This window comes from Dasypus novemcinctus, chromosome 3 (assembly GCF_030445035.2).
Source record: "Dasypus novemcinctus isolate mDasNov1 chromosome 3, mDasNov1.1.hap2, whole genome shotgun sequence".
Classification (NCBI taxonomy): domain Eukaryota; kingdom Metazoa; phylum Chordata; class Mammalia; order Cingulata; family Dasypodidae; genus Dasypus; species Dasypus novemcinctus.
Genome location: NC_080675.1, coordinates 94,715,655 through 94,741,556, shown reverse-complemented (window position 1 = coordinate 94,741,556; position 25,902 = coordinate 94,715,655). Strand labels below are relative to the sequence as shown.

Genomic DNA, 25,902 nt, shown 5'->3' with positions numbered 1-25,902 from the left:
GCTCCATTCCAAGGTAATAGGATCAAACTCAAATATGTAGAGCAGGCTGCAGGGCCCGAGGAGCAACCACAAGAGGGCGCTGCTCCCTTCAGGTAGTGGTTTGACACAAACTCCTCCTCCATTTCTGTGCACATCTCTCTCCTACAGCCCATGGCATGAACTTGCAGGGCGGTTAGTCTTGCTTAACACACGAGCACAGAGAGTCTACAAGATTTCACCAAAGAGTCAAGAAGCTAGAGAAAGAGCCCTCTCGGCTTTGGTGTGTTCCAGAACAAAACCTGCTGCTGCTTCCCAGGCAGCCATGCTCTCAGCTTCCTGCTCAGGACTTATAATCTTGCTGATATTTGGTGAGTAATGTTTATCCAGAACTTTGAAGATGTTCTAGTCCTTGATTTTAGGAAGATCTTTAACTCCCTCTAACGGTGACAATATAACAAGCCTTTATTTTTTAGGAAAGACCACTGGAGACTCAGTGACCCAGACAGCAGACCTGATTGTCCTCCCTGAGGGCGCACCTCTGACCCTGAACTGCACTTACCAGACCAGCTATTCAGCTTTCCTTTTCTGGTATGTCCAGCATCAAAACAAAGCACTTCAACTCCTCCTGAAAAGCTCATTGGAAAACCAGGAGATGGACAGCAGAGGATTTCAGGCCACTCATGTTAAGAGTGACAGCTCCTTCCACCTGAAGAAATCCCCAGCCCAAATGTCAGACTCGGCCGTGTACTACTGTGTTCTGAGAGACACAGTGAGAGGGCCTGGGGAGGAGCTGAGCGTAAACCCTAAGCACAGGTGGGGCCTGGGGGTGGGCAGCCCTGGGAGGACATGTTATGGTTTATTCCCCAGGTAGTGTCTTGGGCTGTGGACAACTAGAGGAAAAGGAATAATTCCAGCTGATGTTTCAGAACTCAAGATCCCTGGTGCTACTCTGAGCTAGGAATGGGGAGAGACAATCTCGGTGAAAACTTGAGTTCCAATTGCCAGAAGTGCTCCTATTTTCAATCAGAATGCAATTCTCCCAGATTGAAAAGTAGCACATGTTCTGAGGGATGTTGGCATCCTCACAAGTCCAGCCCTTCTTTTCCTTTGCAACTGCACAAAAACACTGTTAGGAAAGGAGAGACCTCAGCTCGGAGTCTCTTTCCATCTTCTTATTGGCTTAGCCAATGAGGGGGAGCCCTGTCAGGAAAGGCAGTGTTGCTGTGGAAAGTTTTGCTTATTCCCAGCCTCTATCTCTTCAACACTAACTTCACCTGGGCTTTTTATTTAAATTCTAAAAAAAGTGCTGTAGGTAAAGTCCTGGATCCTTCATTTAGGACTTTGAATCTATTCCATTATTTGGAATAAGAAGACTTTTGATTTGAAGCCAGCTCTTCCTGTGTGGTTTAAGATAATTTTCTATTCATTAGTATTCTTTGTACTTCTTTGTCTGGAAGTGAATCCTGATCTCTTTATAGTGCTGTTTTAAGTCAACTTGGGTACTAATTCCATGAAAGTGCTGAGGAATGAGAAGTGTACAAAGAGGATGAACCATTTCTTTTAGTGGTTTGGAAATCAAACTAGTATAATGAATCTGTATTTCTGAGGACTAGGAAACAAAGAAAAAGAATCCTTCACTGTGAACTGGACACATATTTTTGATCCCAAAACTTAGCCTCTAGTTGGCTTAATGACAATCAGAGAAGACACTGGGAGCTACAGCATTGACCCTATGATTTCAGCCGGGTAATGAGGATTTATAAGGAGAGAGAGGAAAAACCCAAGAAATATTCCCGAAGTGCTTGTGGATGCAAACTAGGAGTTCAGAGTGGCCTTACTGGGGTTCCATTAGGGTTGTGGGAACAAAGTAATTTCAAGGACTTGATGACTTAATGCTCCATAGACTTGATAACCTAAGGATCAAGCTCTGGTTTTTCTGAACAGGGATGACTGGTCTCAAGAAGCTTCCCAGCCCATTATAAATAGTGTTTATTATAAACACCCAATACTCCATAACATGAAATAGCTGAATATAGTGGGTGGTTGAATTATCTATTTTCCTTTCAACATTAAAATTTACCTATGTGTATTTTCAAATGTCATTGTTATTGAATTAAGGGATAGTTAATCCAAAAAGAAGTTTTAGCAAATGGCAATCAAACAACTGGGTGTTCATACAGAGGTTAAAAATAAACTTTGATCCTTATTTCACTCTGTACACCAAAATTCCCTCAAATTGAACCATAGACTTAAAGGTAAAGAGGATAACCATATAACCTCTAGAAGAACATATAGGGGGAAATCTTCACAACTTTGGAATGGTAAAGATAAGGCAAGCTTAAGATTGGGAGAAAACATTCTCATATTCTCAATGCTTATATCTGACCAAGACTTGTTTCCAAAATAGATAAAGAACTCCTACACCTCAACATAAAAAGAGAAAAAGTTACAAGTGACAAAAGACACTGAATAGACACTTCATAAAAGAAGTTTTATGAATGGCCATTAAGCACATGAAAATATGCTCAACATCGCAGTCACTGGGAGAATGCAAATTAAAACAACAATAAGAGACCACAACTCATCACTGAGAAAGGCTAAAATTTAAAAGACCAACAATTCCAAGTATTGGCTAGGATGTAGAGTAACAGGAATTCTCATATCTTACTAGTGACTGTGTTGCAGCAAATCCAGGAATACTGAACTGCAGAGAAACCCAAATCCAGCACTCAGGAGAAGGAGAGGAACAGATTTACTATGTGTGGGCCCAGAGGAGAGTCAATCTCCAAATTCTGAGCCCCATTTTTCAGTTTTCATAGGTTTATGTAGGATTTTATGTAGGATCAGCATGACTTTTGCTCATTGGCTAATGCATTGCTAAGCGAAATTTTGCAAGCAGGGTTACAGAAGCAGAATGCAGGTGCAAGGTTGTGGGCTGATTTACAGAAATAGGGGGCTGGAATGGTTTGTTAGATTACAGAAACAGGGTGCAAGAGTCATTCTGTGATATTCTCCTGCTAGGCCATTTTCTCACATGTTCTCACGGGCTGATTTACAGAAGCTGGAGCAGGAGTGGCTCATTAGGTATTTTTTCTGCAAGGTTATGCTTTTTATTTCTCAGCAACTGTTGGGAGAAACAACAGTGTATGTGTCTGCATTGAGTGAGCCCATACCAAACTCCAGGGCTTTGAACTTGCAGAACCCATTTTTTCTTCATTCTCTTTCCCTGGACTCTCTCTCAAGGTGGTAAAACTGAGGCAATTGTTGGGCTTGCCTCATTTACTTCCTTTCTCTTGGGGCTCATCGTCCTTTATTGTGTGATGCAGTGTCTTGACAAGTGTTGTTCTATATATTTTGTCTGTTTTTTGGCTTGTTTCAGGAGGGAGAGTAAATCCAAAGTCTTTTTTATTACACCTTGACAGGAAAAGGAATATCACCACATCCTCTTTCTCATTTATTATGAAATAATTTTTACAGAAGCATTTGAAAGTAAATGTTAAATTAACATTATATTTTAAATGATATTTTAGATTAATTTCCAAATAAACAAATATTAAGATATATTTTTATCATGCTAACTTTGCTTCAAAAATAGATATTCTGATTCCTTCAGGACTTAACCTGATCCACAGGCTCCTGCGAAGGGGCACATCTAATCTACAGTGCTGGTTTTCCAGGCAATCTGCATTTATTTTGTATCATTTTTTCCCACTATTTTCCAGATGGGCATATCTAAAAAGTATATATGAAGAGCTGCTTTTTGGGGAGATTTATAAAAGCCACAATGTTGTTAGATAACCTAAAATATGTGTCAATTTTATAATTATACGTGTTAGATTTGGAATTGCAGGTAAAAATGGAAAACTATTTGATTCTTCATGAAGAAACCATTTGTAAAAGGATTTATATTTTTAATATACATTATTACCTACTGATTTATACTATTAGTATGAACACAACCTCATATGCTTACCTTTCTGCTGTTTAGAAGAGAGGAAAAAGGAAATCCTAAAGCATCAAATCTGCACTAATTTGGGGGGATGGGTTGTGGGTTGTGGCTATCAGGGGTGCTGTGTTCATTTGGCAGAGTCAAAGGGAACCTCTAGTTTTATTTTTGAGTGGGCTTTTTCAAAGTACGTCATTTGTAACATTTTTATAATGTTATCTGTAATGACGTGAATAAAATAAAATGGATTTTGATTTTGTCAAAAGAGATGTACTCTGGATTACTCCTTGGTAGTATAATTCATTACTTAAAACACATGCAATTTGCAATTTAAATCAAGATACTGATAAAGAGGGGCATATGAAGTCACCAATATTTTTATTAAATATTAATTTTATACCTCAATGATATAATCAGATGCTACTGCCTATCAATGTAATAGTGAAGTTTTAAATATATGTTTTACTTTCTGATTAGAGAAGGAGATTTCTTCCTTACACTGCATTCTTGACCGAGTGACTAAAGTTTATCATCATGTTCTCTTACCTCATGCAAAAGATTTCTGGTGTGCTTATTCTCAGCAGGCCCATCTTTGATCCTACAGAGATGTTCACATGTTCCTTAATGTTATGGGGGGAAAAGATATTTCAAAGTCCTCAGCCCTGTCCTATGGCTGTGATCCTATTTGGAAATAGGATCTTTGATGATGGGATTAGTTAAAATGAGGCCAAACTGTATGCAGGTGGGCTTTAATCCAGTATGACTGCTGTCTTTATAAGGGAGAATTGAACACTTGCAGGTGGATGGATAGAGATGCTGTGTGACACTGAGGCAGAGAGTGCTGTGGATTGCTGGCAGGCACCGCAGAAGCCAGGAGAGAGGCATGAAACAGATTCTCTCCACAGATTTTGGATGAAGCATGGCCTTGCCGACAGCTTGATTTTGGACTTCTGTCTCCACAAGTATGAGGCAATACATTTCTGTTTTAAGCCGCCTAGTTTGCAGCATTTTATAGCGACCCTAGGAAACTAAGATGCTTAAAAAGTGCATTTCCCAACTCTCTGTTCTTTGATGAGCCTATGGGTGATCTTGCACTGTGTGATTCTGCAGAATCACAGGTTCCTCTGTTGGCCCTTCTTTGACTTTACCAGTTGAGAATCTTGTTGCTTTTTGAAGAGTCTCCCTATGTAATTCTTCTATTCCTTTTGCCCCCATTCTTTATAATCATTGGTAATAGTTTTGCTTTGAGACAAGTCAGACCTCAATGAAACATTTTAAAAAATGATGACTGCTGCTTTAATTATACAGTCTTATAAGATAAAAAATTCTACCATTATAGAAATTGAGTAATTCCCTCTCATTATCACTGTGCACATGGTGGAAGAGGTGCACACTGTGGTAATAAGTTTTTTAATGATTCTGTTTGTGACCACATGGTGACAGTGTCTTTCTTTCACTTTGTATACAATAACTTCTTTTTAACTAGGAAGTAGGTTTACGTTAGAGAAACTCTTCTCTGACTGGTTGATGGGCAGAGAGGCCCTTTTCCTTATTGGACTAAAAACACCATGAAAGAAAGATTGCTTTTTCAGGCTAAGAATTTTAGTCAGGAGTTCAGGTTTCAAGACAAAGTATCAGGTAGAGAAGATGCTGGGATCTGCATTAATTGCATTTTGGCTTCATGTTGGTTGTGAGTTGAAGGGTTCTAAGAGCTGGCAGCCCCTGGGGACATTCATCCAAGTCCTAGGGGGAGAGAGAGGGGTGTGGTCTGTTCTCTTTTGGCATTTTAGGTACAAAATTAGGAACAGTCTGAACTAAAACCTATGCCTTGTTTCTGATGCTGTCTTTCTGAACAGGGGTGATTGGAGAAGACCGGGTGGAGCAGAGCCCTCGGTTCTTGAGGCCCCAGGAAGGAGACCTCACCTCCGTGAGTTGTACTTACACTGGCAGTGGTTTTAACAGTTTGCAGTGGTACAGACAAGATGTAGGAATGGGTCCCCAACACCTATTTTCCATGTATTCGTCTGGAGATGAGAAGCAGAAAGGCAGACTCAGAGCAACATTGCTGCAGAAAGCAAGCAGCTTGCACATCACAGCCTTGCAGCCTGGAGACTCAGCCACCTACTTCTGTGCTGTAGCCGCACAGTGCTCCCCAGGCACCTGCAGCCTGTAACCAAACCTGCAGCTGGCAGGAGCAGCACCACAGAAGCAGCAGTAACAGGGGCTCTGAGCCTGCAGAGGTATGAAGAAGTAAGGGTTAGTGCAGCAGTTTGATATTATTTATGAATTCCAAAAAGAGATATTATGTTTGTAAACTGGTCTGCTCCTCTGGGTGTGATATCCTTTTGATTAGATTAAATTCAGAGGTTTCTCTTTTACTTTATTAAATTAAGATAAGGGCTTTGATTTGACCATGTCATTAGCATGTGCTGGTTTGAGTTCCTGCCCCCTGTGTGGGCTATATTAATGGATGCTCAGTCAAGAACAGGGAAGTTGAGACAGAAAAGAACAGAGGAAGAGAGACAGCCCATAGACATGGCAGAGGTCCAGGCAAGAGAGACGAGCCGGAAAGTTTTCAGCTGAAGAAAACAGAGCAGCTGAGAAGCCCTGAGAGATGAGCTGTATGCCAGCCTACAGCTGAGATTGGAAGACCTGGAACTACAGAGCCTTAAGACGAAGAAGGAAAGCTGAACCCACCATCTTGCTTAAACATGTGGCCAATGACTTTGGGTGAGAAAGTACCGCTTATGGTACCTTGAGTTGGACTGTTTCAGATCTTGTCACTGTAAGCTTCTACCCCAAATTAATACCCTTTATAAAGCCAACAGATTTCTGGTACTTTGCTTCGGTACCCATTTTGACTGACTAATGCAGTTAGGGATGACAGATGATTTGAGGAGATGAGTGTTGCTGGTCATTTGACCAATGTATACATAATCAGACTTCCTTAACATTCTCCTTGTGCCTCAATTTGAAAGCATCAATCTGTGGGAAACAAAGGCATGTTGTTTCCATGGAAGCAAGTTACTTCCTTGACCACTGAGTCAAACTGTCCCTTGTGATTATTGGTGTGGATCACAATCTTGGCAGGGAAAACACACCTGCAGGCAGAATAATAACATATAGAACAGAACGACCTGAGCAACAAGATTTATGATTATAGTTACTGATTTTTATAATAATAGTTCCAGTAAAGTTTGTTGGTGTTCGTCAATCACTAGTTAATATAGAATGAGGCAAGGGTAATAGGTAACTTGATTTTGTGCTGAATGTCACATATGTTAGGGGTATATATACTAGCCCCTTGACTCAATAAAGTTGTCTGATGAGCTTGAGAAATCAATGCTCTCAGATCCCCTGAACCCAATCTTTCATTGTCTTTCATTCCCGATACCTCAGGTCACCGACCAAGACTCCGACATCAATCCTGACCTTTCCTCTCTTCTCAGAGCCCAACTCAGGCTACAGGTCTAGAGAACATCTCTTCCCCAGCCTGGCAGAAATACATGTTGAAGAAGTTTTGAGACTGTTCTGCCTCTTCCATAAAATTGTACCAAAGAACTGCAAATGCAAGCATGAACCTGGACATGTTATTTGTACCAAAAGCCAGACATAGAGAACCTCTTTTAAGTATGCTAACCTTTCTGTAATTGGGAAAAAGTTGATTATTAACAATTACTCATAAAATTTATTACACTTACTAAGTGCCAGGAACTCTGCAATCTAGTCTTGTTTTTGTTTGCCAGGCTGCTATAACAAATACCCATTGCAGGTTTAAACAATGGAAATTTATTGTCTCATGGTTTTAGAAGCTCGAAATCCTGCTTCTTCCTGGGGTCAGTAGATTCTGGAGCAGGCTTGCTGCAATCCTTGGGGTTCCTTGGCTTGCAACTCTGTTTCACATCACATGGTGATGGCGGATGTCCTCTCCTTTCTGTTCTGGTTCTTGCTGACTTCCAGCTTCTCTTTATAAATCCTCCAGTAATCCAGATTATGACCTGCCTACATTCAGTTGGGTCATACATTAGCTGAAAATAACATCTTCAAGAGGCCCTATTTACAATGAGTTCACACCTACAGGGATGGGGATTAAGATTGAGAACACATGCTTGTTGGGGTACATAATTCAACCTATCACAGCTCCCAAGGAGCTCAGACTAATAGAAAGAATAGACTGATAGGAATCAATTTATCTTTGAGGCCCAATAACTTCACATACTATCTCCTCAATGTCTCAGTTGGCCCTGGAATATAGTACACACATTCAATATTTTGATTCAAGATTATTTCTTATATTATGGGAAAGATTCCTTTAATTATATCTTTAACTATGATCTAGCTTTTCATCTGGCTTCCTTTATTTCCAGAGACCCCCATAAGTGTTTATTTGTTTCCCATTGCATAACTATTCTGCCCTTCATTTCAGGGCAAAATATTGTTTTCAGAATTTTTATTTGCTTCATGGCAACATTTCTTTTTTATTTTTTTGTCTTTATTCATTTTTTTAATATTACATTAAAAAAATATGAGGTCCCCATATACTCCCCACCCCCCTTACCCCACTATTCCCCCCATAGCAACATTCTCCATCATCATGAGACATTCATTGAATTTGGTGAATACATCTCTGAGCATTGCTGCACCTCATGGTCAATGGTCCACACCATAGCCCACACTCTCCTGCGCTCCATTCAGTGGGCCATGGGAGGACTTACAATGTCTGGTAATTGTCCCTGCAGCACCACCCAGGACAACTCCAAGTCCCGAAAATGCCTCCGCATCTCATCTCTTCCTCCCATTCTCCACACCCAGCAGCCACCATGGCCACTTTCTCCACACCAATGCCACATTTTCTCTGATTACTAATCACAATAGTTCATGAATAGAATATCAGTAAGCCCACTCTAATCCATATTCCATCCTGTGGACCTTGGATTGGTTGTGTCCATTCCACATCTATGTCAAGAGGGGGCTTAGATTCCACATGGATGCTGGATGCAATCCTCCTGCTTTCAGTTGTAGGCACTCCTGGTTCCATGGTGTGGTGGTTGACCTTCTTCAACTCCATGTTAGCTGAGTGGGGTAAGTCCAACAAACCAGAGTGTAGGAGCTGAAGTCTGTTGAGACTCAGGGCCTGGCTATCATATGGTCAGTCCAGAGATTCAGATCCCCTGGGTATATATTAAACCCCAGCACCAACTACAAGTCTGGTAAAGTAACAGGAAAGGCTTGTGAAAAGAGATCACATCTGAGTCCAGCTCCATCACACAGAAACACCAACTCCAAAGAAGGGCCAACTGACATGGCACTGAACTCCATCTGCCATGACCATAAAATCTGTGGGTCTCTGTAGCCCTCAGAAGAACCAATACCTGGGGTTGTATCTACGTTATCTGTCTCTGGGACTCTGCTCAAGTGTGCATAAGGGCAACTCCTCTGATAACCTCCCAGCTCTTTTTTAGAGACTCATAGCCATATAAACTCATTTGTCCTTTCAATTTCCCCCTTGATTTAGTTCAAAAAGCATTTTTAACTCCTGTTATTATATGTAGACAGAGATATTCTGCTGGCCCAAGTTGACCCTTTTATTCAAGGTCATTTTCTAGTTACATCATCAGCTGGTACTTGGTAGTGATCCCTTGACGCCAGGGAGGCTCATCCCCGGTAGTCATGTCCCATGCTGGGAGGAAGGCAGTGCATTTACATGCTGAGTTTGGCTTCGAGACTGGCATGGCAACATTTCTTGGTGACTGCAGTTGCTCAGTTAATAACTTTGTCATCTCATTTCCTTATTTTTTCCCTTATATCATCTTTGTTCATCTGTGTTCACTTGAAAAGGTGAAGCCCATTATGAAAATGGAGTCTGCTCACTTTACAACTATGCTGAGACAAGCTGAATAGGTTAGAAGCATGGGTCCAGGGGATCAGGAAAAGGAAGACATACTGCCTCTGACCTCCGTGAAGATAAGATACAAGGAAGAAGGAAGGAGGAAAAGAGGAGAAGGGACACTTCTCTAAAAAAAACCTAGAAGAACGGGTTGAGCAGGAAATACACTGAGAAAAACTTCTATGTCCAAGGATAAAATTTTACAGGGCTTTCCAGAAAGATGACCCTCTCTCCCCTTAACACTTAGCAGCTTTACTGTAAGCTGAAAAGCGAAGAAGAACAAACTAAACAGTGTTTATTTATTTTTACCATGGAGAGCACATTCTTTTCTAAGAGTTGGGAAGTTTGGGAGCATACTCCCATAATGATCCTGGGACTCTGTCACTGAATCTTGATGATCTTCCTGGTCAGTGACCCCAAATGTCAGGTTAGCATGTGATTGAAACACAAATCATCTGTCAAATGTTTAAAAAATACAACTTTCTCAAGTATCTGTCATGGAGTTATTTGTTTAGTGAGAATAGGGGAATCCCAGAAGCTGTACTTTTTACTATGCTCACTAGCTAATTCTGAAACACAGCCAGGTGTGAGAACCATTACTGTTACATGCTTCTGAACTTCCGGGAATGTGTCCACCAATCCGACAAGATGGGGCAGAAGAATGTCTGATCTCACTCTGCAGTATTTTGAAGCAAATCATCATCACCTGCTTATTTTTATCCTCTGCATGAAAACAATTAAGTTTCAGTTTACTGGTAAATAATGTTGGCAAAAGAATGCAAATAGGGAGAATCCTTGAGGCATGATCTTTGTAACAAATTAGAATCAGGATTTTTGCCTGACTTACAAAAGCCAATTACTTTATCTGAGAGTCATTGAAATCCAAGGGTAAACACTTGAGCTCAGGTAATAGGTAATTAACAGAAAGTCAACAATTCTAAATACTGTATTTCCTCAACTCTAAGATGCATATTATTATACCACTTTTTTTTTAATAATTAAAAAAAAATTATCCCTCCCCCCCTTGCGGCTGGCTTGCTGTCTGCTCTCTCTGTCCATTCGCTGTGCGTTCTTCTGTGTCTGTATTTATTTTTTATTTATCCCCACCCCTCCTTGTGGCTTGCTTGTTGTTTGCTCTCTGTGTCCATTTGCTGCAAGCTCTTCTGTGTTTTTACTTGTCTCCCTTTTTGTTGTGTCCAATGGCTGAGTCAGCTCTCTGCAGAGCTTGGGGGCTGGTGGCTCTACAGGGCATGCCAGCCAGTCTGCCTTTGCGAAGAGGCCCTGGGATGCGAAACCAGGGCCTTCATTATAAGTGAATCATAATATAATGGCTTCCGAAACCTCATTAAATTACAACTTACTGTTTAATTGGCAATGTTTCTTATCATGGTTATTGCCATAGAATTGAGGATATGTGTAGTATTTTAAGTAGCTGCAATTCATCAAAGACAATTCATCTGTTCAAATATTTATTAACTGTTGTTCTAGGGTGCGAAGGATATAGTGATAAAAAGGGCAGATCAGGTTCTTGTCATCTAAAATCAACTACCAATGATTTAATATGGGTTACTGTTGCTTTCTCTGTTTCCTCCTACTAAATCATAAAAATGAAACTTCATTTGAATCTAGGGTCACCTAAAAAAGAAAAAAACGAGAATGTAAAAGTTTATATTAAAAGCACAATTATAAAAATGTCCTTTTATGAATTATAACACATATAGCACACTAATGTGAGGTATTAATAATAATAGGGTGGTATATGGGAACTCTATATTTTTAATGCATGATTTTTCTGTAAACCTACAGCTTCTCTAATTTGAAAAAAAAAGAGAAGAAAAAGTTTGTTTTTACATTAAAGTAAAAGTGGTCCTTTTTTAGGCTTGGGTTCTCCAGTAAAGAGTTTCCATGCCAGTAGTATTGGAAATAAAATAAGAATCTGAGGATGCTGATGGGTCTTCTCCATATTTGAAAAGAGTCACCTGACAGCTGAAGTGACTTTGAAATGAGGCGAGGAGGTGGAACTGTATTTTGGGAAGTAATATGCATTCCTTCAGTAGTCCCTAGCCTACAAGGGAGCACAGTTTCCTAAAACAAGCCATTTTCCTGCTGGAATTCTAGGTTCACATTCAGCATTTTGTTGTGACATTTCTTCCTGCTAAGCAGCTAAGAATTGAGAACACTACAGGGTTTAAAGATGATTTTTTTCACCAAGTTCAGTGATTATGATATTTTAATGTTTGGTAAGTTTTTAAGTTTGGGAAATAAAATGGCTCTTATAATTTGGATACTTGTAATCAGTTATGTGGGTATAATAATGAACCACAATTTTGTCCAGTTCATACCCAAGTCAATATGCAGCTCCCCACCTCCCCCCAGGGATAGAAACAGTGGAGACTCAGTGACCTAGACGGAAAACCAGGTGACTCTCTCTGAAGGGACTTTCCTTATTGTGAACTGCTCTTATGCTGCCGCGGCCTTTTCTGGTACCCTACCCTTTTCTGGTATGCTCAATGTCCTGGTGAAACTCTGTAGCTCCTCTTGAGAACTACAAAAGAAAATGATATTGGAAGCAACTAAGGTTTTGAAGCCATGTATCATGAAGAGAAAACTTCCTTTCATTGGGAGAAACCTTCAGTCTAACTCTCAGATGCTGCTGTGTACTGCTGGGCTGTGAGCCATGCCGCAGTGAGAGGGCCAGCGCGGGGAGCACAAACCCCCAGGACGCCAGCGGGACCCAGGCGCGGAGGACTGGACTTTGTGCTTCACTCTGGTCTCAGGACAGTCTACTGTGGTTTGACACTCAGGTACTCTGGCAGATGTGAAGATCATCCAGATCTACCTTAAGAACACGGCAGAAGAACAAGAAGGGAATATGTCCTCAACCTAAGTCGGGTCCGTGGCCTTGCAGCAGTTCAGTCAGAGAGATATTGTTGTATATTATTTAATCTGCAGACACACCATGTTTCTGCTTAATAACGCTCTCACAGAAAAAGGGAGTTTTCCTAAGGATTTTGCAGCCCTCAAAGCAGTTTTTTAAGGAAAAAAGAAAACGTGAGGGAGTAAGGAAGAGGGACGGAAGTCCACCGTAAACAGATAATGGAAGGCCAATTACATTTACCACAAATTATTTTAGTGCAAATCAAATACCAGACACAGACTGCTATTTCTGAGCCTTAATTTTCATAAAATTGGAAACAAATGCATAATTGAACGAGGCCCATGCCCAGATCCTGTACGCACTCTCTCCCCTTCCACTCTCCCGACTGTATCCTGATTAGTTGGCTTCCTAAAGCCAATCCTTACTGGAGACAGAGATGGGCAGTGCCCATAAGTCAGAAAAAGGAAAACATTCACACTCAAATTCTTCAAGACAGTATAGTTGGGGGATGGTGGTTAAGGGGAAGTCCTGTAGCTTCTTTAACTCATTTTAAGTCTTTCCTTTTCCTCCCAGAGGATAATTGAAGAAGTGGGAGGTAGTAGAGTGGGTAGCAGAAGAGAGTGAAAGGGAAAGAAGAGGTTTCCCTGGATTGCATTGCAGATTTTCCCGGGGGGGCTCTGAAAATATTGGGGTAACATTCCTTGTATATCACTGACATTTAATTATTCATTTTCTCACCCATTAAACTAAAAACATTTTTTTTAAGAAAGAAAGGTCCATGTTAAGGCAGAGGAGTGATAGAGGTGTTTAGTGTGTCTCACTCTCTCAGGGGCTGCGGTGGAAGGCAACTGTGGAAGCTAGGGAAAATGCCATTATCATTGAAGTGTCCTTTCCCTCTAATCTCCTCTTAATGCTTCTCCTTCCTTAGACTTTTCTAACATTTCCTTTTATCATTGGCCCTCTCTGTGAGTCTAATAAATAAGCTGAAGTAATAACCTCTCATTCATTTATTTTCTAAATTTTTTAGTAGTTCTGCCTTCTTGGTTTAAATTTTTAAAATTCTTATTTATTTATTTGCACTCCATATCATCCACCAGACATAGACTCACTCCTCTTGCCCCCCTATCATCTGGTGACCTCTAATATATTTTGCTTCTGCAAATTCGTTTTTTGTAGACCTCTGTTTTTAAGTGACATCTCTTTTAATAAAAAATAAAACATATATCTGGTAAACACAATACTTTAAAAAGTGCAAAGGGATATATCATAAAAAACGGTTTCAGGTAATGGATCACGGTGATGCTAGCACCACATTGTGAATGTAATTAACAGTATTGAATTATTTATTTGAATGTGGAAATTTTAGATTGTATCTACGTTACTACGGAAAATTTAGGTTGTATATATGTTACTAGAATAAAACTTTAAAAAAATCAAATATTAAATAAACTGAACTTAAAATATCTGTATTACAAACGATAGAATGAGAAATTTCAAAAGTAATGCAATGTGTTTAATGGCATTTTTCTACTAAAGATTATTGGTAAAATTTTTTTAAAAAGTCGAAGACTTTGGTTGACTATGCTCAGCTGAATTTTTTTTTTTTAAGATTTATTTATTTATTTATCCATCTCCCCCATCCCTCCATCCCAATTGTCTTTTCTCTGTCTATTTGCTGTGTCTTCTTTGTCTGCTTCTGTTGTTGTCAGCGGCACGGGAATCTGTGTTTCTTTTTGTTGTGTCATGTTGTTGTGTCAGCTCTCTGTGTGTGCGGCACCATTCCTGGGCAGGCTGCAATTTCTTTCACACTGGGCGGTTCTCCTTACGGGATGCACTCCTTGCATGTGGGGCTCCCCTACGCGGGGGACACGCCTGCATGGCAGGGCACTCCTTGCACACTCAGCACTGCGCCCGGGCCAGCTCCACACAGGTCAAGGAGGCCCGGGGTTTGAACCGCGTACCTCCCATGTGGTAGACGGACGCCCTAACCACTGGGCCAAGTCCGCCGCCTGCTCAGCTGAATATTCATGGTTATCCCTGGTCCCTCCTGAAACCTTAGTAATATGCTAATAAAGAAATTCAAACATATATAAATACAAAAGTATACAGGGACAGAATCTATGGTGACAGCACAAGAGATGTCAAGATACAGTTAATGGGTTGGAAAGCAAATGGAGAAGTGATAACTGGGTTAGCAGAGAGAGAAAATGGAAACCTGTGGTTGTTATGTATTTAATGTTATTTTTATTTAAAACCCCATAAGACAATATTCTTTTTGCTTTACATATCAATATACATTCAGTTTTGAAAAATATCTCAGCTTTCTTTGCTTTTATTCATTCTTGCATCTTAGGATTTCCACTGAGTTTGTTTTCCATATACCTGCAGCAGATCCTTCAGAATTTTCCTTTCTGGGAGAATCTGTTATTTATGAACTCTTTCAGTTTTTGAATGTCTGAAAATGTATGTATTTCACAATTACAATTAAATGATATTTTAATTCTTTCAGATTAATTTGACCTTCCTTGGAAATTATTCTGGTTTCTATTGTTACTTTTGGGGAATTATCTGTCTTCCTTACTTTTGAAGATAATCTTCTTCTTATTATTCTGGCTGCTTTAAAGATTTTTCCTCTTTGGTTTTCTGCAGTTGCACTTTGTGGAATCTAGGTGTATGTTTTTTTAATTTTTGTTCCTCTTGAGCTTTTTGAATTTGTACTTGCATGCTAATATCTTCAAAGTTTTGAAAATTCTAAGCAATTATTTTTTCAAACATTGCTTCAGTCTCATGACAGACATTCTGTTGTATTTTCTAGGCTTCTGACTTTCCCTTGTGTATTTTCAATATTTTACAAAAAATATCTCCCTGCTTCAATCTGGATATGCTGTTATGGTCAATCTTTTAATTAATGAATTCTTCCTTCAACTATTTCTAATCTGCTGAGTTGTTAATTTTAGTTATGGTATTTTTCAGAGGAATTATTTTATTTAAAATTATGTTAAAGGAAAACGCTTATAAAAACTCCAATTTCTTTGTTTTAATTTTTATCAGAGCTGTTCTCAGTTCTTAGGATGAAGAATCTTGTTATTGATAAATGGTTTTGAAAATATTTAAAAGTTTGGGAAAGGCAAGAGATTAGGCTTGTATGGGATATATGATTGCTTTGTAAACTCATAACTTCTCAAATAAAAAAATACAATTCCAAAAAAAAGAGAAAGATAAGACTGTATGTTGCCCTAGGTTTCCAGTTGTCTATAGGCAGCACATTTACTGTTCCCAGTTAGCAATAGGACATGGCATTATCTCCATGCAGGATAAGAATCAAGTACTAAACATTCTGATTGTGTGGGCATTGCTCCATGCTGGACATCACCTCTTCACTGGGCATGTAATGAGCACATACCTCCTCCCACACATAAAAGGAAATTGTGTAATATATAGAATCATATGTTAAAATCTGACCATCAGAGAAACACTAGGAAATACTTTATGTCTTAGGTTGGATGTTCTGGATGTAGACCCAGAGATAAGGATTCAAGTGTGAGTTTATTTGAGATATGATTGCAACAAACACCATTTGGGAATTGGCTATTTCCAATAGAAAGGCCTGCCTGATCCAGTGCTGCAAAGGAGAAACATTTCTCTCAGTGAGAAGGTAGTTTATAGCAAGTGAAGAAGCAAGAAACTGGGGAAATCTTTCCCAAACCAGTTCAAAGTGAAAATGGGAGCTAGGGTTTTGGTAGGGGAAAAAAAGGGGGTATTTGAGAGAAAAACAAGTTATGCCAGGGGTCTTGTGAAGGTACGTGCAATTTCTCAGTGCTGTGCTATCACAAGCACATCAAACTTATCCTTGATTTCAATGGCTAATAAACCACAGTTTAGGTATAGTTGTGCTGTGCAGGTACAAGGCCTTCATGGTTCCTTTTTCAGTCAACCACTCAAGGATACCAGGGTTTTGTCTCTGAGAAAAGTTACAAATGTACACCGTTCTGTCTGGTTTTACTTTGAGACATTATCTTATTCCTGTAAGCAAAATAGAGAAGGTCTGGTTAATATCCTTCAGGGATCTAAGTGTGAAGAGTAAACTTCTAAGATTAGATTAATAGAACACCAACTCAATTAGTTTTAGAATTCTCAGTGTGGCTTAAGTGAAGAAATTTTAATAAGGACATTTTCCAGCTCTCAGTGGGTGAAACAGGGAAGGGAAAAAAGTCAATGAAGGGTGCATCCTTGGCTATGTTACATTGTGGGAAAATAGAGCTCAAATCTGCTAGAGAGCTTTGGTAATGTAGAACACCTCTGAGCTGTACCACCTGAGATGGAAGGGAACTTGGGTACTTATCCTTCAACTACTGTTATTATTAATTTTTTAAAAGATTTATTTGTTTATTTCCAAAGCCTTAGTGGTGTTTACTTCATATCCCAAAAGAAATATATCTCCATTAAGCAAATTTCTAAGAAAAGGTATTGTGGGGTGAATACATTTTTTGTGGCTTTGCATTTCTGAATATATCTTCAGTATACTCTCATACTTGACTAGTAAGTTGGCGAGGTTTACAGTTATAGTTTTTCAAACAATTTTTCGTCACCATGTTATCTTCTAATGTTTATTGATGTTGATAAGAAATCTGATACTAATGTCATTCTTCTTTGTGCTTATTGGTGATCCTTTTTATTTTTCTCTCCATACACATCTCAGATTTTTCTTTATCCTTGGTGTTCTGTAGTTTTAGAACTAGGATGAGTTTCAGTGTAAGTCTGTTTAATTAGTGATATCCACACTTCATGGGCTATATTTTAATTGAAGACTCAATGAATGTCCTTTAGTTGCAGGAAAATTTGTTATACCACTTTATTTATAAATTTCTCCCTCTCTTCTGGTTATCTTCTTCTAGGACACACATTATTTGCCTATTTTATCTCCAGGATTGAATTTCTATGTAGTATTAATTTTAGGCTAGTTTTTTGCTTCTTTTGTCTTTTTTTTTTATGTCTTGAGAGATTTTCTCAATTTTGTTTTTCAGATCATGTGTTGATTTTTTAAGTTTTAACAAAAATTGTTAGTCTCTAAGATCTCTTCCTGGTATTCTGATTATTAATTTTCATAACTTAATTCCTGTTTTATGAGTATAATATATTCTTTATGCTTTCAAGTTATATTAATTAGATATTTTGAACATTCTCTTTATTACCAAATTTGCTGTTTTCTTTTGCATCTTGTTTTTAAAAATTTTAAATTATAAATTCATACATCTTGTGTTATACTTACTACTAATCTCTTTGCTATCCTTCATATTATAAGAAAAAAAGAGTATGGAACTATTTGGATTCCCTCTACCATTGTTTAGGTAGATGTTTTCATTTAACATTGCCACCAGCAATGAATGAGTATTCCTATTTTTCCACATCCTTTCTAATGTCTTTCATCCATATAAAACTGCTGGCTGCCTTGCTATGATGAATTTCATTATCATAATGCTTCTGTCTTTTATTCCCTGCAGAAGGTTCTTTTAACTCTGGTCTGCTGATGGCACTCCTGCCAGGTTCAAAGGTTAATGCAGATACATTTTTACTCTGCCCTTAATTTCTTCAAAATTAATTTTTATGTTATGTTTTGTAATGTCTTCATAGTCTGCAGAATTTGTGTATATATGCTCATGTCTATCAAAGATCCCTTGATGGTATGGTTCCCAGAATTGGGTATAATTCTTTAGTCATATTCTGAGCATTGAAAATGGATTACTTCCTTTTACTGAATATTTTATTATTGTTGTTTGATCTAAAGCCACTGAATCTCCATGATTCTGCTTGAAGTAGATAATGATAATATTACTTCATTTTCATAGGTGAGGTTCTTGGCTGCTTTGTATGCCTGGCCTTTAATTTCAACACCAGCCAAGGTCATGATTACACTGTACCACACCCTCCTTTCAAATCTGATGCTCATCGCCAGCACAACAAAGCTTAGCCTAAGACAGGTGATCCGATCATCTCTGCTGAAAGAATGTTCCCAATGCCTTTACGCAAGTCTCTAATGGACTAGGATTTGAACGTCTGATGGATTTATTGTGTAATCAGTTTCTCTGTAAAATAAATTACTTCTCTATTCTTTATTCTTTTTTCATTAAAGGGGAAAGGTTCTATTTCTCATGGAGACCAGGATTAATATTATTTACTTCAGAGGGAAATAAGATTATGGATTAGGGAAGGAAGAAACATGTTCAGTGGAAGTTTTGCTATGTTTCAAAACAGAAGGAAACCACGGATTAGCTTCTTGCACGGAGTGTGGCGCCTCTTCTCTGCATCTTGCCACCAGAGGGCGATGTTGCACACACTGGAGATGCTGGTCCCTACAACAAGGAGCGCCTTCTGCTCAGCCCCTCCTTAGAGCTGGCTGAGGTACCTATACGGAGTACTTTGAAGACCAGGGCAAGTGAGGAGATTCAGGGGTCAGAAAGCATCCAGGATCATTTCAGCAGTTATTCAGCAGCAGGGGATTTGTCTACCCAAATTTCCTCAAACCTCCTATTTCTGACGGCCACTTGCTTTTCTGCTCAGGAGAGGTTTCCCAGACAGGCGCCTGCAGCATTTCCACTGCTCAGTCATGATCTTGTTATTCATCCCAGTTCTCGAGATGATTTTCACAGCGAGTAAGTAAAATTATTCTATGGTCTTTATTCCATAAAAGTAACTGTTTTCTAATTTGAGTCTTAGCACATATGTTTTCCATAGTCAAATTTGTTCTGCATTCTCTGATATGATATTGGTTTTGCAGGAGATGCCAGAGCCCAGTCAGTGACCCAGCCTCAAGTCCACGTCTCTATTTCTGAAGGAGCCTCCCTGGAGTTGAGATGCAACCATTCTTTTGGTGGAATTACTTATCTCTACTGGTATGTCCAGTACCCCAGCCGAGGTCTCCAGCTTCTCCTCAGGTACTTTTCAGGGGACACACTAGTTAAAGGCATCAATGATTTTGAGGCTGAATTTCGGAAGAATGAATCTTCCTTCAACTTGAGGAAACCCTCTATCCATTGGAGAGATTCTGCTGAATACTTTTGTGCTGTGAGTGACACAGTGCCTGGGCCTGTAGGGGGAGCTGAGCACAAACCTCATGAGACACGAAGGAGAACTGGTACAGAGGAGAGACTTCTCTCAGTCCCTGAGGCAAGTGCATTTGAAAGAGTCTGGATTCTGACACGGTTGCAACTTGGTGTTCTTAGCCCTCAGTGTGGAGGTGCTCAGGGGCTTGCAGGAGCAGGTGACTGGATATGGAACCATGACATGGCCAGGAGAGTCTTGCTTTTCATCCATCATTTTCTCTTTCAATAATCCCAAAATAAAAGATGAGCTCCTTTGGGAGGCTTCTTGCAAATGTTCTGCCTTCTCAACCTTGTAATTTTAACACGGCATTCCTGAAGTCTTTCTTCCTGGCTCCACTCTGTGCTGACAATTTGCCCTCAGATACAGGTGCTCCCATTAGGATGGAGAAGATTGTTTGTGTTGGTGCACAGCTTAGAACAAGGTATACTCATGTGGATTTTAGTAACTTATTGGGAATATTGCAGAAGGAGGAGTGAATGATTCAAGTTCTTTAGCATTTCTCAAATGTTAAGGAGAGAGGAGATGCTAAATTTCGATAGCTAATTACATTTTAAAATAGAGGTTGTTTCATTTCTCCCATTTGTAAGAATAGATTCTATTCTTTTGTTATCTTAAATTCTTCAAATTCACACCAGAAATATTCCATATTGGTGGGATAACTTTTGCCAATTTTCCCAAATGCTTTCATCCCCACCCCAACCCCCCTTTTACTCTTATCCTATTTTCATATGATTTCACAGTTGGAATACTAGAAGTCTATTCTCATCTGTTTAACATTGCTGTAATTAGTGATGTGCTAAGTTTAGTAATGTTCAGTTCCTACTGATTAGGGCTTGCATTGGGAACCAAAAAGTCAGAGAGCGTGGGATAGATGGATACCTTTCCCCTGGCTGGGATGAAATAAACTCTATAAGAAGACTTTATATCCTTTAGTGCTTGAAGCCTAAATGACTTTGAAGGACAGTAAAGAGAAGGAGAAGGAGGAATGGGCTTTTTAGTTGTATACTTCCTGATCCTGTGGTAAGTAAGAGTCTAAGGAAACAGGAATTTAAAGATAAAGAGAATAACAGTAGATTGAGGTCAATGATTTGCCTTAGACAAATGGGACATCAGTGGGATCAGCATTATTTTTCAAGTCATAGTGACATGGCTATTTGTGGCATATGCAATTGTGGGGATTGCTGGAAGTGGAGTAAGAAGTATAAAATTATTGCTAAGAAAATTATAATTGTGAAAAAATTTATATAATACTTAAATATATTGAGGAGAAATCTCTAATTATTTTAGCAGTTGTGTTATGCCATATGAACAAACTGTAACATCTTTCAAAATATTATATTATCCATATCTTTCCATATTAATAATCTAGAATAAAATGTAAATTAAAAAAATAAGCATTTCAGTTAAAATTGCTGTCTCTTTTATTTTTTCTTCTCAGTCCCATTCTCTTCCTCTCTTTCCCAAGGCAAACTTACTATGAACTTTGTTAAATCCATCTTTTTTATTCTAATTCATATATGTTTATAAATGTGCTTTTAAAATTTACTCAAATGATACCCCATTATTTGTGTATTTAATCAACTTTTTTCACTAAAATTTGAGATATAGAAAAATGTATACATATTTAGGTATATTTCATTGATTTTAACTGCTATGTATTCTTCCATTTTATGGATATGCCATGTGTTTTTGACGGGCATTGGGGTTGGCCATGCCACCAATGAAAGTCTTGGGCTCTGCTGGACAATAAAATTTAAAAAGCACAACAGGCCACATATGCATTGATTTCCCTCAGAATAGGACAAGAAATGCAGGAGAATTTTCAAAGGGAGCCCCCTCAAATGTCCATGCAGGGTTTCAGTGACTAATCTTTTTGTAACTCCTCAGCTTCCAGTGCCAAGTACTCAGGTATGAGGGAACAACTCCATACTGGCCACCCAGACTTTAAGAGTTCCTGCAATGAATATAATTATAAATGTTTCCTTGTATACAGATGCAGAATATTGTATCCTGTACACCTTGAAGTGGGATTACTGAGCTATAAGAGCTGTGCTTTTTCAGTGCACCCAAACAGTATAAATCCTGACAGGCCTACTCCAAGACGTATACTTGTTAAATTGTCTAATGGTCGAGACAAAGAGAGAATACTGAGAGCAGAAAGAGAAAAGAGAACCATCAAATACAAGGGAAGCTCAATAAGATTAAGTGCTGATTTCTCATCAGAAACCATGGAGGCAAGAAGACAGTGTATGACATAGTTAAGGTGCTAAAAGAAAGACACTTCCAGCCAAGAATTCTCATTCCAGCAAAGCTGGCATTCAAAAATGATGGAGAGTTCGAGATATTCACAGATAAACAGAAATTAAGGGAATATGCCTATAAGAAACCTGCTCTTCAAGAAATACTAAAGGGAGTTGTGCAGGTTGAAAGGAAAAAAACAGGAGAGGGAGAGTTGGAAGACAGTGTAAGAATAACTAAAAAGATAAAAAGAAAAACTAAATTAAAAACCACAGTAGGGGGGGTACTGGGTTCCTGGCCAGTGGTGCTCTGTCGTGGTCCCTAGGGGAGCAGCGACAGTCTCCCAGGTACAGTGGTGGGGACCGGGAGGGAGTGAGGGTTCAACAGTGAGCCCCACATGCTAATGACTATGCTTGTGAGCTGATAAACCCAAAATAAGAACAAGGCCTAGAGCAACTTTGTGCCTGGGAATTTCCTTCTGTCAGCCTTCATGTTACTCAAATGTGGCCAGTCTCGAAGCCAAACTCAGCATGTAAATGCAATGCCTTCCCCCCAGCGCGGGACATGACACCCGGGGATGAGCCTCCCTGGCAACGAGGGACCACTATCAACTACCAACTGATGATGCAACTGGAAAATGACCTTATACGGAAGGTTCAATGCGGATCAGCAGAATATCCATGTCTACATAAAATACCATGACTTTAAAATGCTGTTTGACCTAAAGTAAGGGGGAAATGGAAAGGAGAAATGAGTTTATATGGCTACGAGTTTCTAAAAAAGAGTCTGGAGGCTGGCAGAAGGTTTGCCCTCATGCACAACTGAGCAGAGTCAGAGAGACAGATAAAGCAGATACAACCCCCGGTTATTGGTTCCTTTGAGGGCTAAAGAGACCCATGGGAGTTATGGTCATGGCCGATGGGGTTAACTACCAGGTCAGATGGCCCCTCTTTGGAACTGGTGTTTATGTGTGATGAATCTGGACTCAGATGGGATCTCCCTTCATAAGACTTTCATGCTAATGTGCTGGAGGTGCAGTTAATGTTGGGGTTTAAGATATATTTAGGGGATTTGAATCTCTGGACTGACAATGTGATAGCCAGATCCTGAGCCTCAACAGACTCCAGCACCTACAATCTGATTTATTGGACTTACCACACTCAGCTAAGATGGAGTTGAAGAAGGACAACCACCACACCATGGAGCCTAGAGTGATTACAACTGAAAATGGGAGGATTGCATCCAGCATCCAGGTGGAATCTGACCCTCCTCTTGACATAGAGGTGCAATGGACACAACCAATCCAATGTCCACATAGAAGAGGTGGCATTGGATTGGGAAAAGTGGACATAATGGACAAAGGGTATGGGGAAAGGCAGGAAGAGATGAGAGGTGGAGGCATCTTCGGGACATGGAGCTGCCCTGGATGGTGCTTCAGAGGTAATCACCGGACATTGTAAATCCTCACAGGGCCCACTTGATGGAATAGAGGAGAGTATGGGCCATGATGTGAACCAATGTATATGAGGTGCAGAGGTGCCCAAAGATGTACTTACCAAATCCAATGGATGTGTCATGATGATGGGAACGAGTGTTGTTGGGGGGGGGGAGAGGGGGGGTGGGGGGGTGGGGTTGAATGGGACCTCACATATATATTTTTAATGTAATATTATTACAAAGTCAATAAAAAATAAAAAAATTAAAAAAAAAAAAAGAAAAACTAAAAAAACCACATGACAACATAAACCTAAAGAATATATGTCTAATGTAAATTAATCCTTGAGAGTAATAATCCTGAAAGTTAATGGATTAAACTCACCAGTCAAGAGACATAGATTGGAAGAATGGGTAAAGAAATATGGCCCATTTATATGTGGTCTACAAGAAACCCACCTTAGGCTCAGGGATTCAAGGAGGCCATTCAAGAATGGCTGGAAAACAATCTTTACAAGCAAACAATAACCAAAAAAGGGCAGGAGTAGTTATACTAATATTAGACAAATAGACTTAAAATGCAAAACTATTGAAAGAGACAAAGATGGATACTGTATATTAGTAAAAGGGCTAATCTTTCAATAAGAAAGAGCAATCAAAAAAATTTATGCACCTAACCAGGGCACCTCAAAATACATGAGGCAAACACTGGAAAAACTAAAAGGAGAAATAGATGCTTCTACAATTAAAGTGGAGGACTTTAATACAGAATTATTGCCATTAGACAGAGTATCTTGAGAGAAAATCAATAAAGAAACAGATTTTGAATAATACATTAGAGGATCTGGACTTAATAGACATACAGATCACTAAACCCAAATACAAGGGGATATACTGTCTGGTCAAGTGCACGTGGATCATTCTCCAAGATAGGCCACAGAACAAGTCTCTGTGAATTAAGAAAGATTGAAATTACATAAAATAATTTCTCTGACCACAATGGAATGAAACTGGAAATCAGTAAAGACCAGAGAACCAGATTAGGCACAAAGATATGGAAGTTAAACAATACTTTCTTAGACAAACATTGGGTCAAGGAGGAAATCTCAAAAGAAATCAGTAACTACCTTGAAATGAATGAAAATGGCAACATGACATAAAAATAACCTATGAGATGCAGCAAAAGCTGTACTGAGAGGGAAGTTCAAAGCTCTGCATATGTCAAAAAAGAAGAAAAAGCTAAAACTGAAAACCTAATTGCATACCTAGAGAAATTAGAAAAAGAACAACAAACTAGCCCCAAAGGAAGTAGAAAAAAAGAAATAACAAAGCTTAGAGCAGAACTAAATGAAATACAAAATAAGAAAGCACTAGAAAAGATAAAATGAAAAGCTGGTTCTTCAAGAAGATCAATAAAATCAACAAACCTTTAACTAGACTAACAAAGAAAAAAAGAGAGAAGATGCAAATACACAAAATAAGAAATGAGGAAGGGGATATCACCACTGACCCCACAGAAATAAAGAGTATTATAAGAGGATACTTTGAAAAATTATATGCCAACAAGAAGGACAATTTAGAGGAAATGGATAGTTTCCTAGAAACACACAAGCAGCCTACATTGATGAAAGAAGAAATTCATGAACTCAACAGACCAATCACAAGTAAACAGATAGAATGGGTCATCAAAACCCCCCCAACTAAGAAGAAACCAGGACCAGATGGCTTCACAGGTGAATTCTATCAAATATTCCAGAAAGAACTAATGCCAATTCTGCTTAAACTCTTCCAAAAAGCAGAAGTAGAGGGAACGTTGCCTAACTCTTTCTATGATGCCAGTATTACCCTAATACTAAAGCCAAACAAAGACTCCACAAGAAAGGAAAATTACAGATGAATCTCTATAATGAACCTAGATACTAAAATCCTCAACAAAATACTTGATAATTATATTCAACAAATCATGAAATGAATTATACACCAAGTGGGTTTCATCCTGGGTATGCAGGGATGGTTCAATACAAGAAAATCAATCAGTGTTATACACCATATAAACATTTTGAAAGAAAAAAATCACATGATGATCTCTATAGATGCAGAAAAAGCATTTGACAAAATTCAGAACCATTTACTTATAAAAACACTGCAAAAGATAGGAATAGAAGGAAACTTTCTGAATGTGATAAAAAGTATACATGAAAAACCCACAGCTAACATCATATACAATGGTGAAATCCTAAAAGCTCTCCCTCTAAGATCAGGAACAAGGCAAGTATGCCCACTATCATCCCTCCTGTTTAACATTGTGTTAGACATACTTACTTGAGCACTGAGAAAAAGATATATAAGGCATCCAAATTGGAAAAGAAGGAGTAAAAATTTCACTATTTGCAGACGACATGATCCTACACATAGGAAGCCCTGAGAAATCTGCAACAA

General features: G+C 39.0%; 1 long non-coding RNA gene across 1 annotated transcript; it reads left to right on the top strand.

Moving 5' to 3' along the window:
• Nucleotides 1-140: 140 nt before the first annotated feature.
• LOC101434079 (uncharacterized) lies at nucleotides 141-5,873 on the top strand. Its single transcript, XR_011648393.1, has 3 exons — nucleotides 141-347; nucleotides 453-567; nucleotides 5,782-5,873. It is a non-coding gene; the product is annotated as an uncharacterized lncRNA (long non-coding RNA).
• Nucleotides 5,874-25,902: the final 20,029 nt, after the last annotated feature.